Genomic DNA, 11,020 nt, shown 5'->3' with positions numbered 1-11,020 from the left:
TTTATGACTGCACTATAACAAATATTATCTTTTATGTATCGAATAACATGGAAAAGTGCAAACTGCTGAAAATGAAGGAAAAGATGACAAAAATAGAATAAAAATAAGAGAGTTTAAAATATTTCTATCATTATGTGACAAATCAAGCCTGCACTAAAGGTAAGAGAAGCAAGGAAAAGGGGAACTGAAAATAAGTAATAAGATGAGGTTGGATTCAGAAGGGTATTTGTAAGATCTGTTTCTGGGCCCAGCCCCACAATTCTAAAGGATACACTCCACGCCTCTCTTCTCTTATGTATAAGAGAAGCAAAGATGTAGCAAAGATCTTTGTACACCTATACTTACATACCAGTGTCCTTATTTCCTGGAGGTGGATTACCAAATGTGAGATTTCATGACCAAATATAAATGTTTTTCGTTGTAATGGATACATCCGAATTGCATTCCTAAAGACTGCAGCGACTCATTATTCCTACCACCTCATCAATGCTTTACGTTCTGCCAATGTCAGTGGAAAATGGTATCTCCTAATTGCCTTAATTTGTATTACATTGTCTTCCATATTTATTGGGCATTTGCATTTTTTATAAATTGCCTAGTTATGTCCTTACCCATTTAAAATTTGATTTTTTTTCTATCAATCTGTAGGAGCTCTTTGTATATTAGAACATTAAATCTCTATTACATGTATTACTAGCTGGGAGTCTTTTGACTTTGATTTTGGTGTTTTTCAAGATACAAAAAACTTTTTAATGTAGCCAACAATGTCTATGTTTTCCTTTATAAGTTGTGGGTTTTCTAATTTGTTTAAGAATTCTCCACTTATCCCCGTGTATGTATATATTCTCCTAAATTTTCTTTTTTTTTGCATTTAAAACTTTAACCCATCTGAGATACACTTTTTGTATGTGATGCGTGAGGAAGAAGTCCAACCTCATTTTCCTCATGATGCACAGATGGATTCTTTTCCCACTTAATTTGACGTCCACCTTTGTCCTATATTAACTATCTACATGCACCCAAGGTTATTTCTGGACTCAATTATGTTTCTCTGATCTATGTATAGGTTTTGTGTCAAGTTCATAGTGTTTTTATCGCCATTGCTTCATAGAATTTTAAAAGGTGTTAAGTAGGGGCACCTGGGGGGCTCAGTCAGTTCAGAGTCTGACTCTTGGTTTTGGCTCAGGTCATGATCTCAGGGTCGTAGGATTAAGCCCCCTGTCCGGCTCTGTGCTCAGTTGTGGAGTCTGCTTGACATTCTGTCTCTCCCTCCCCCTCTGCCCCTCTCCCCGCTCTTACACACACTCTCTCTCTCTCGAAATAAAAAACAAAAATAACATTTAAAAGGTGTTAAGTAACTACAGGTCAAGCAAAATGAAGAATGAGAAGCTACCGGATATGGATTTGAGTCCCCAAACCATGATCACCCTTGTAAGTACAGTTTCCAGGAAGATAGGAGATGGACGCTAGATTTAGCGATGTTTGGGAAAGAGTGGAAAGTACATGTTGTGCTCTTGAAGAATTCGGCAGTGAGAGGATGCGAGAAGGAGGTACGGTAGATTGAAGGAAAAGCAAAAAAAAAAAAAAAAGGTGCTGTACACCTGAAACTAATATAATACCGCATGTCAACTACACTTCGATTATAAATAAATAGATAATAATATCAACTACATTCTCCCTATTGGTAAAAACAGATGAAATTCATTTTTTCTCTGTAAAATACAATTCTGAGGATAGACACTGGGGGAGGAGGCCAATGCAAGGCACTGGATTCTGAGGCATCACAGAGACTCTGCTTCCTAATAACTAAGGTAGCAGCAATGGTTTTACCTAGTATTTGCCTGTTCCCTTTTCTTCTGCTCCAAACAAGAAACCAGCTAATCTGCGTTCCTGCACTCAGGGGCATGCACAGTAGAGTTAGCTGAGGAGTTAAAAAAAAAAAAAAAAAAAAGGCAATGCCCAGGTGATACTCTAGGCCAATTAAATCAGTCATATGAGACCTGAGCATGAGTATTTTATTTTAAAGATTTTATCTATTTATCTGAGAGAGAAAGAGTGCAAGAGAGGGAGCATAAGAGTGAGCGGGTGGGGCAGAGGGAGAGGCAGAAGCAGACTCCCCCCTGAGCAGGGAGCCCGATGAGGGGCTCGATCCCAGGACCCCAGGATCATTACCTGAGCCAAAGGCAGATGCTTCACCGACTGAGCCACCCAGGTGCCCCTGAGCATGAATATTTTTTGAAGCTTCCCAGATGATTTCAGTGTCTAGCAAAGCTTGTGAACCACTGATCTGGAGCTTCCGAATCAGCCGACAACACAATGCTGTTTTCTGAAACTGGTACATGTGAGCCTTGGCAAGGTCCAGTGTGAAAAAATATTAGAGACAGACGACCAACACTCCTTCATGTGACAGGGCATATTCTCTGTACGCCGCTTTACTTAGGATGTCCTTCAAGGAGAATGCTAATGATACCTTGAATTGAGGTGCTTTCCCAGGTATTTCTAACATAGGCAAGACTCAGAAAGGCACAACAGTGTTTGCATAATAGGGTGTTTTGGTCACAGTGCAGTGGGAAAAAAAAAGATTAAAACATCACAGGAAATGAAACAGAAGCTACTCCTGAGATGAAGTTGAATGTGAGAATTTAATTACTAAGAGCAAGAAGAGTTGTTCATTTAGGAGTTTCCTAGGAGGTGAACTCATTTCTTTGTCAACTCTCCAGTGGCTGGAATGCTGTTTAAACTAATGGCCAAGAGGAATTTAAAAATTAACTGTACTATAAACTGTTTCGACATACAAGCACCTAGAACAAACACATATTCACACCCACCCTAAGGTCAAAGTTTGCAAAACTAAAAAGATATTTACTGGGAAACAAAATGAATCGTATTGAAATTTGGAAAATAGAACACCAGGGTGTCACCCTGACATTTGAGAAGCAAAAAGAAGTATTTGCTAGTGTTTGATTTTTATTCCTAGGGGCCGTCTTTTTGTGATCTCTTAACTAGAGAACAGGACGTTGAGTTTATCATCCAGAAACTCCTCTCAAATGAGACAAATGTCTGCACTTATGGAACATTGTATTCAAAATAATTTCCTAGCTCAAGATTGAGAGTACAAAGCCCTGGGTTGGAATCCCAGCTCTGTTAGGTACTCGTAGGTGACCTTGGATAATGATTTAACCACTCTAAATCTCAGTTTTGTCATCTTTAAAATAGGGATGATGATGATTATGATGATGAAGACAGACACCTACAACATGAGTTGTTTACAAAGGGTTTAGCTCTATGCCCAGCACAGGGTAAGCATTCGATAGATCATAATCATTCTTCTAGTCATATTCTATTTATAAACTAAGAGATTTAGAAGTGTCCCTGTCATTATCTGATATGTAAAGATCATACAGAAATAGCTGAAATGTTCTGGCCTGAATAAAGGACACATGGTTTCATTTAGAGAAGCACTATTCTGAATCTTCATTTGTGATTCTGACCCCTCAGCTGGGACCACTCTCCTTTGATGCAGTGCTCCTGTCTCTTAGCTACCCTAGTGCCCCCTCTCCAGTGAAAAACTAAAAATACACTGAGTAAACAGAGTACAAGCTATTGGTTTATTTTTAAATTTTCTAGATTCCCTTGGGAACCTAACCATCTCCCATTGGCAAATCAGCTCACTCTGAAGAATACAGCCAGATAGAATGCCATGTGGAATAAACTGAGAATCCCATGACCCAACGCCAGTCTCTAGCTCACGACTCAGTGCAGTGCTGCAGGTCTCAAGGGAAGGAAATTCCAAAGGTTCCCACCAGTATGAGTTCTGAAGGCATGGACAAGCTTCTGGAAGAATAAGAAACACTCCCCCAGAGAGCCCATTGGCCCACCACTGATTGCTAAGGTATGTGGTGTTGCAGGAGAGACTGCCCTGCCAAGCACACCATTTCTTCATTGTTTCCTCTCACACTGGGGCAATGTCTAAGGGCAAAGCCTACCTCACAATCACGGAGAATACTAAATAATCCTGTCTGACATAACTGGAAAACTAGATGGAAAGAGATTCCTAGGTTACTTAAAATGTTCTAGGTTAGGGAAAGAAGGAATTCTTGCCAGTTAACAAATACCAATATACTTCTGTCTTCAACAGACAACGCACAAGAGAAAACTAGAGACACCAAAACTGATTTTTAAAAGGTCCTAGGGGCGCCTGGGTGATGCTATTGGTTAAGCATCCGACTCTTGGTTTCAGCTCGGGTCATGATCTCAGGGTCGTGGGATCGAGCCCCGCACGGGGCTCCGTGGTCAGCACAGAGTCTGCTTCAGAGTCTCTCTCCCTCTCCCTCTGCCTCTCCTGCTTGTGCTCTCTCACTCTCTCTCTCTTTCTCTCAAATGGGTAAATAAATCTTAAAAAAATTTTTTTTAAATAAAAGGTTCTATATAAAGTATTAGCAAATAGAATCTAGGAGTAGATTTAAACAGCAATACACCATGACTGTGAGTGTGTATTCCAATAATGCAAAGGTAGCTAAATATTAGGAAATCTATATTAATATTCACCAAAGGGGGAGGAAGCATATGATCCTATGGTAGATATCAACAATTCTTAACATTTAGTGTCCTCTCCTGATAAAGGCTCTTGGTGAAATGGGATTCAGTGAATGACTTCCTTAATATCAAGATATATCTTAAACCAAAAGTCGATATCATCCTTGGTGATAATGTCTATGACAGTGTTTTTATGTGATAGATATTCCAATTAGACAAGAGAACAAAATAAGAGGTTTAAATATTGGAATGAAGAAAACAAATTATCATTATTTGCAGATAATATAAAGTCTAAGATTCAGCAGAAAATTATTGAAAAGTAAAAGTCCAAAAAGTTTTCATGATATATTAATATTCAAAAATCACAAGTCTCACAGTGTATTAAAATATAACCCCAAATCAATCAATTTGTAAAAATATAAAAACATAAAATTACACAAATAAATTTGAATGATCTGAAAAAGCAGAAAACTCCCAAGAAATATAAAATAATAGGTGACTAAGTCAAAAGGCATATGCTGTGAATAAATATTCAGTATGGTTGTAAAAACATAAATTCTTCCAAAATAATCTAGAAAATCATCTTATTTGTGGTCAAAATCCCAACATGATATTTGTGGGAGGGAGCATTTTAAAAAAGCATCCCAACCCATGACTGGGAAAAGATAATCACATAAATAATTGTGACATTATCACTGCGATGAATAGTAGGAGAGATAAACACAGGGTTGGTGCAAAATATTTTAAATAAAATGTGGGCTCTTGTTTCATTCATTACTCAAATTCCAAACACAACAAATGTTTTAAAGTAAAAACTAAAATTATGTAAGACCTAGAAGAAAGACTGCACAACTACTTCTATAATCTTGGATGGAAGGTGTTTCTGAGCACATCATGAAAACTAGCAATCACAAACAAATGATTGATAACCTCGACTGTGAACAATGAGAACTTTCCAATGGCAACAACAAAGAGAAGCCTATAAATAAAGCTGAAAGACAAAGGACAAATGTGGGAAAATATGTGTAATACGGATGACAATCTGCTGTTACTCTAATATAAAGAGTTGGGCAATTAAGAATAAATCATTCCTCCTTCCAAGTAAAAAAAAAAAAAGAACCAATAGGTTCGTCAAAAGACAGAAAATGAAAATAGTAACTCGAAAAGATACATGCACCCCTATGTTTATAGCAGCAGTATTTACAATAGTCAAGATAGAGAAGTAGCCCGAGTGTTCATCATAGATGAATGAATAAAGAAGATGTGGGATATTTACACAATGGACTATTACTCAGCCATAAAAAAAGAATGAAAAAATGAACAATGTGGATAGAACTAGAGGGTATTCTGCTAAGCAAAATAAGTCAGTCAGAGAAAGACAAAATACCACATGATTTCACTCATATGTGGAATTTAAGAAACAAAACAAAGAAAAAGACAAACAACAAAAAAGTATAGTTTCTACAGCTGATAAATTTTTTCTCCTGACTCAACTGGCCTCTGAAGAAGGGAAGACGTATGACCAACAGCAGTTCCTACTACTCACTCCTACCAGGATTCTCCCAGCTCCCTTCACACACACACACACACACACACACACACACCCCACCTTGGGCAGTTTATTGAGGAATCACACCTGCGTCCTTGTAGCATGTTCCTTCCTAGTGTACTGCTCAGCTGTTTCTAAGCTTTCTGTTCTTTCTGAATCAGAATACTGCCCATGAATGTGGTCGTGGAGGGGGCAGTTCTCTTCAAAATGGAATCAGTACATAGAGAAGCATGGCTGCCTATTACCTAGTTCAAGTTATAGGAAGGGCTCTCTTCCCTTTGCACAAGGGCTCCGTGTTTGTGAAACAAAGCCAGAGTGTGCAGTGAGCTGATTCCGCCACTAGGCTGTTTGTCTTCGTCTTTGCCCGTGCTAGGAAATCCCCTTCCTTGCCCAATTTTGTCAGTCTTCATGGGTGATTTAGCAAGAGGTTCTAATTATGAGTGACTGCACTGGAGGCCACCCGTGAACCATATGCTGTCACATAACGACTTGTCTATTCACAGTGACAAAAATTCCACAGAATACATATGATCATAGAACACAGTCCCTGTGTCTACAGACACTGTGGGGGCCAACACTGACTCCAATGCGTGGCTGCTCAAAATACTGTTAGAGTCTCTCTTCGGGGATTGCCATCAGAGCCTGCAGTACATTGTTTCTGGGATTCTGAGTCCACAAGTGAAATCCTTTGTGGATTGTGTTCGAGTTTTGGGAAGAGGGAAAAGCCATTTGTCACATTCTCCAATTTATAAAAGGAATGTGCAACTGGTTAAGTTTTAATGATATCTTATATGCATATAGGATGCTTTCATCATATAGTCACACAGAGACAGAGAAAACTATAAGGTAGCAAGACTAGTTGATGCTCTGTTATAGATCATTAACACATTCTGAAGGCAATTCCCAAAGGGGATTTCTAAAGATCTTTTTTAAACACTAATAGCATCACAAGTGAGTAATCTGACTTGTTTTGGGGAAAACCATAAATATCTGGTTTTTGGGGAAAAGTCACATGAGAGTATTCAGTTTGTCTAGCTGATGTTTTCTTCTTTCTATGTTATTTTGAAAGGCTTAATAAGCAAATCTTCCCCTTCATCTACCTACTTCCCTGCACCCTCCAACAACAGCCAATCCAGTGCACCATCACCTTCATTTTTTCTTTCATAACATCGCCCTTACATTGGACCTTCCTCTCTAGTTCCTCCATTGTGATCTTTAACATCTCTCTCATTGAAATTTCATGCCTTTGTTCACTTTCTTATACCCCTGCCCCTGTTACTGGAAATTCCCCCCTAGTCTTCTCTGCCTGACAAAACCCTCCTAACCGTCCAAGGTCCAGCCCCGAATCCACCTGACTAGTGGGCTTGCTGGCCTCCTGCTTTGCTCCCTGTCGTTCTGCTTGTCACTCTGAACCACTGTGTAGTGTAGGAACTACATCCCGGGTGGCACTCAGTCAGACATCAGCTGGGTATTGTGAAATGAAGGTTGGACTGATTTCTCAGTCACAGGAGAAATTAGGGGTCAAAATGAAAGGGGGAAAAATCAGTTTGTTTCAGTTGGACTAACATCCAATTTGCTCAGAATGAATGATAAATTAACAACAGAGGGGACTGAATTTTACACTTGCGGTCTCATTACTTTTAAACTGTATGGGGAAGCTTCCCAGGCACACTCCATATGGGGGGACACACATCAAGTCCTCCTTCGGGTTGAGGAAATAGGACTCAGAGAGATACGATCAATTGGAAGTCATCAATTAGAGAAGACTAGTGGTAGGCAAAAAATAATAATAATATCTGGGAATAGAGAAATTGAAGATGCACACTGTGTGAGCCAGGATGAAAATCACACCTCATCTTTAGATGAGGGGGGGCAGAGGGAGAAGAAAACATTGGTCAGCTCTCTGATGTGTTCACCTGGCTCCCAACTCCAATGTTCTCAGGTTCTTCATTGGTTGCTCCATTTTTGGCAGTGCAAGAAAAACTAAACTACAGGTATGACTTCCAGAGAAAAACAGGGGCAGACTTGTTGTGAATTGTCTGATCATTTTTCCCCCTTGTACGAGAAGCTTACAGTTTTTCTTACTGATGGTTAAGACTTTCACATAGTAGGCCTCTTACCTCTTTTGTTAACCATGTTTATTGCAAACAAGTTTTTCCCAAATGGTTAGACATTTATTCCTATGCTTCCCTAATAATCCATCTTTCCCCACTAATTTGAAATGGCCACCAAAGCTTTATACGTAGCAAGGAGGATGGCCAATAATGCAGGGCTCCAAATGTCACGCAGGCTGTAAAGGTGGGCGCAAAGGCGGACCCCGAGCGCGCCAAACCAACTGGACAATGACATTCAGGAAACTAGGAGTTAAAAACCAATCAAACAAACAAAAACCTGTGGTGATTCAGCAGGTTTATTCCTGGGAATAAAAAATAATAATAATCTACATACTTAGAGTCTTAGCTATGTGGCCTATTTGGAGCATTTCCAAAAATACAGTGTAACAGACTAATTTAAGCTTAAATTTCTTTCACTGTGCATCAAACCCCATCCCTTTGTGTTACGGTTTAAAAAAAAAAAAAGTCTTCTTTCACTATAAGCATTTACTATAAATCTTATAAAAATAGATGTAAACAACTCTAATGACCCAGCACCACCCTCAGAAGGGTGTCCCTAAGGAGCCTCCTCAGGATTATGGGAATTCACTGAGATCAGAGAATTTTGGAGCCTCCCTGTTGAAATGCTTGCAAGTTGGGTATAGCTGGTCATCCTCCCCTTCAGACTCAAGTCTCAGGCTCTCATTTCACTCAGAAAGTATCTACTCAAAATAAGTTCTTTTTCCTGTTGCTCAGTTCAAACACCTTATTTTACTTCTGGTTTATCAGCATGCAGCATGGTGGCTGACCAAGCAAGCAATTATGCAAAGCAGAAGTCCTTCGGCAAAAAAAAAAGTCCATTTGGAAACTGTCAGTTTCCTAAAATGCAGGCTAACTCGCAGTGGCAGATGAGAGGTTCTATGAATCCTACGTTCTTGGGAAACAGGTGAAGTCCCAGGGATTAAGGGCAATGACTGGGTGACCAGCTGATGAAAGCCACATGGGGGATGAAGGGCTAGTTGGCAACCCACCTGCTGGCAGAGGCTGGGGACGATGAGCTGCCTGGTCAACCTTAAAAAGCTAAGTGTGCAGTACGATCAATACAGATCACATTCCAGGCCACCTCCTTAAAGCTGTCTGTCAACTCCCCAAGGCTGTGCAGCTTCGTGCATCCTTCCAGGAAGGCGTACTGCCTGTTTCCCTCCAGAAGTGGGTCTCTTTCTTTGATCTCAGTTATAAGCCTTGATCATATCTATGCTTGGCTCTCACTGAGACTCACTTGCTCTCCCGGCTGTATCTCCACTGTGGCTTCCAGCTCTGCATCTAACTCCAACCCCATCTGCGTGGCCTCTCCACGAGGCGTACAGGGGTCCGTAGGAGCAGCCTGCAGGGAGAGGGAGAGGAAGCCAGAGACGTGGCTGCAGCAATGAGGGGAAAGGGAGGAAAGCGGCTGACACCACAGGTGTGTTACAGCTGGAGACGGAGATGTAGTCTTGTGAGATCAGTCTGGGGGGCTGGTCCTTTTGCCTTTGTGGAGTTCCTTCAGTCCCCCTCTAATCCAGCAAATTGTTTCAGATGCACCAAACTCAGACTGATAGACCAGATGGCTATGCATTAATTTTCCAAGAGAAATCCAGTAAGAATACTGATGAACGCAGATCACAGGCAGCCAAGTCAGACTCAGCAGCTCTGCACTCTTGGCGGCAAGCTGGAGACAGGCTGATTCTTGGAGCCTCCCAGCCCTGTGCGCCATCTCCCTTATAGGGCTATGTGCAGTGTGGACAGTACATCCTCTGGCCCAGGACCGGGACATAGCCTTCCTTGTTCAGCTCAGGACTTGCACTGCCCAGCCACTGCCCCTTCCTAGGCTCTGTGATAACAATGCCCCTGTCCTGGGCACTGCCCTTTTTTAACCAGAAGGCAGTACGGTGGAGAGCTTCCCCATGTCCCTGACCATTACCAGCATGGCAGAGCCCCTGCAAACCACAAGGGCCCTGGATTTATCTGGTGCTCATCTCTGTGAGATCCCAAGCCACAGCGATCGCCCCCCAAAATGCCAAGTTCCCTTCACTCTTGGAACTCAGGCCTCTTTCAGGTTCTTGGGTCCACTCTTCACCGGAAGTCACAGCTGGTGGCTAAGAGCTGTGACTGCTCCCCCCCTCAGCCTCAGCCACTCTCTGCCTTACACGCTGACTTCCAAGTCCTTGGCTAGGGAGGGTCCTGGGGGCTGGGCGTAACCTTTGTGCTCTCCAGCTCTGATCCCGGGAGCTCTTTCCACCCTCTGGAAGCCTTGAGTCTGGTCAATGTTGCCTTACCCTGTCTAGCCCACCAAGTCTCAGGATGGCCACCTCCAGGGATCATAGGAGAGAGCTAACCCTCCAGGGCCACACGCTACCTCTCTCAAGTTTGGCAGAGATAGACTTTTTCAGGCCAAGTTCACAAACCCTGAATCCTGCTAACTAACCCAAAGGCTAGGAGATAGGACACATGCCCATGGACCCAGAGAAATGGCGCCCTTTCTGTCCCCCAAATCTCTGTGCCTCACTCAAGTGAATGCATCCAGTCAAAGATGACAAAGCAGCCTTACAGACCCAGGTGCCTTCCTAAAATCTCTGGGCCGTTGGTCATTTCTACTCCCTGCAGCCTTGACACCTCTCCCTAGAGAAAACAGAATTATGCCCTAGGGTTTTGCTATAAGGTCAAAATAGCCCTATCAGAAGGACCCAGGAAATACTGTGGTGAAGTTTAAAGTTTTTTTTCTTTAGCAACATGTGGTAGGCAGAATTCTAAGATGGCCTGCAATCCCTGCCCCCTAGTGTTCACAACCTATATAATCTTCCCC

The sequence above is a fragment of the Zalophus californianus genome, chromosome 13, assembly GCF_009762305.2.
Source record: "Zalophus californianus isolate mZalCal1 chromosome 13, mZalCal1.pri.v2, whole genome shotgun sequence".
Taxonomy (NCBI): domain Eukaryota; kingdom Metazoa; phylum Chordata; class Mammalia; order Carnivora; family Otariidae; genus Zalophus; species Zalophus californianus.
This window is presented reverse-complemented; position numbering follows the sequence as displayed.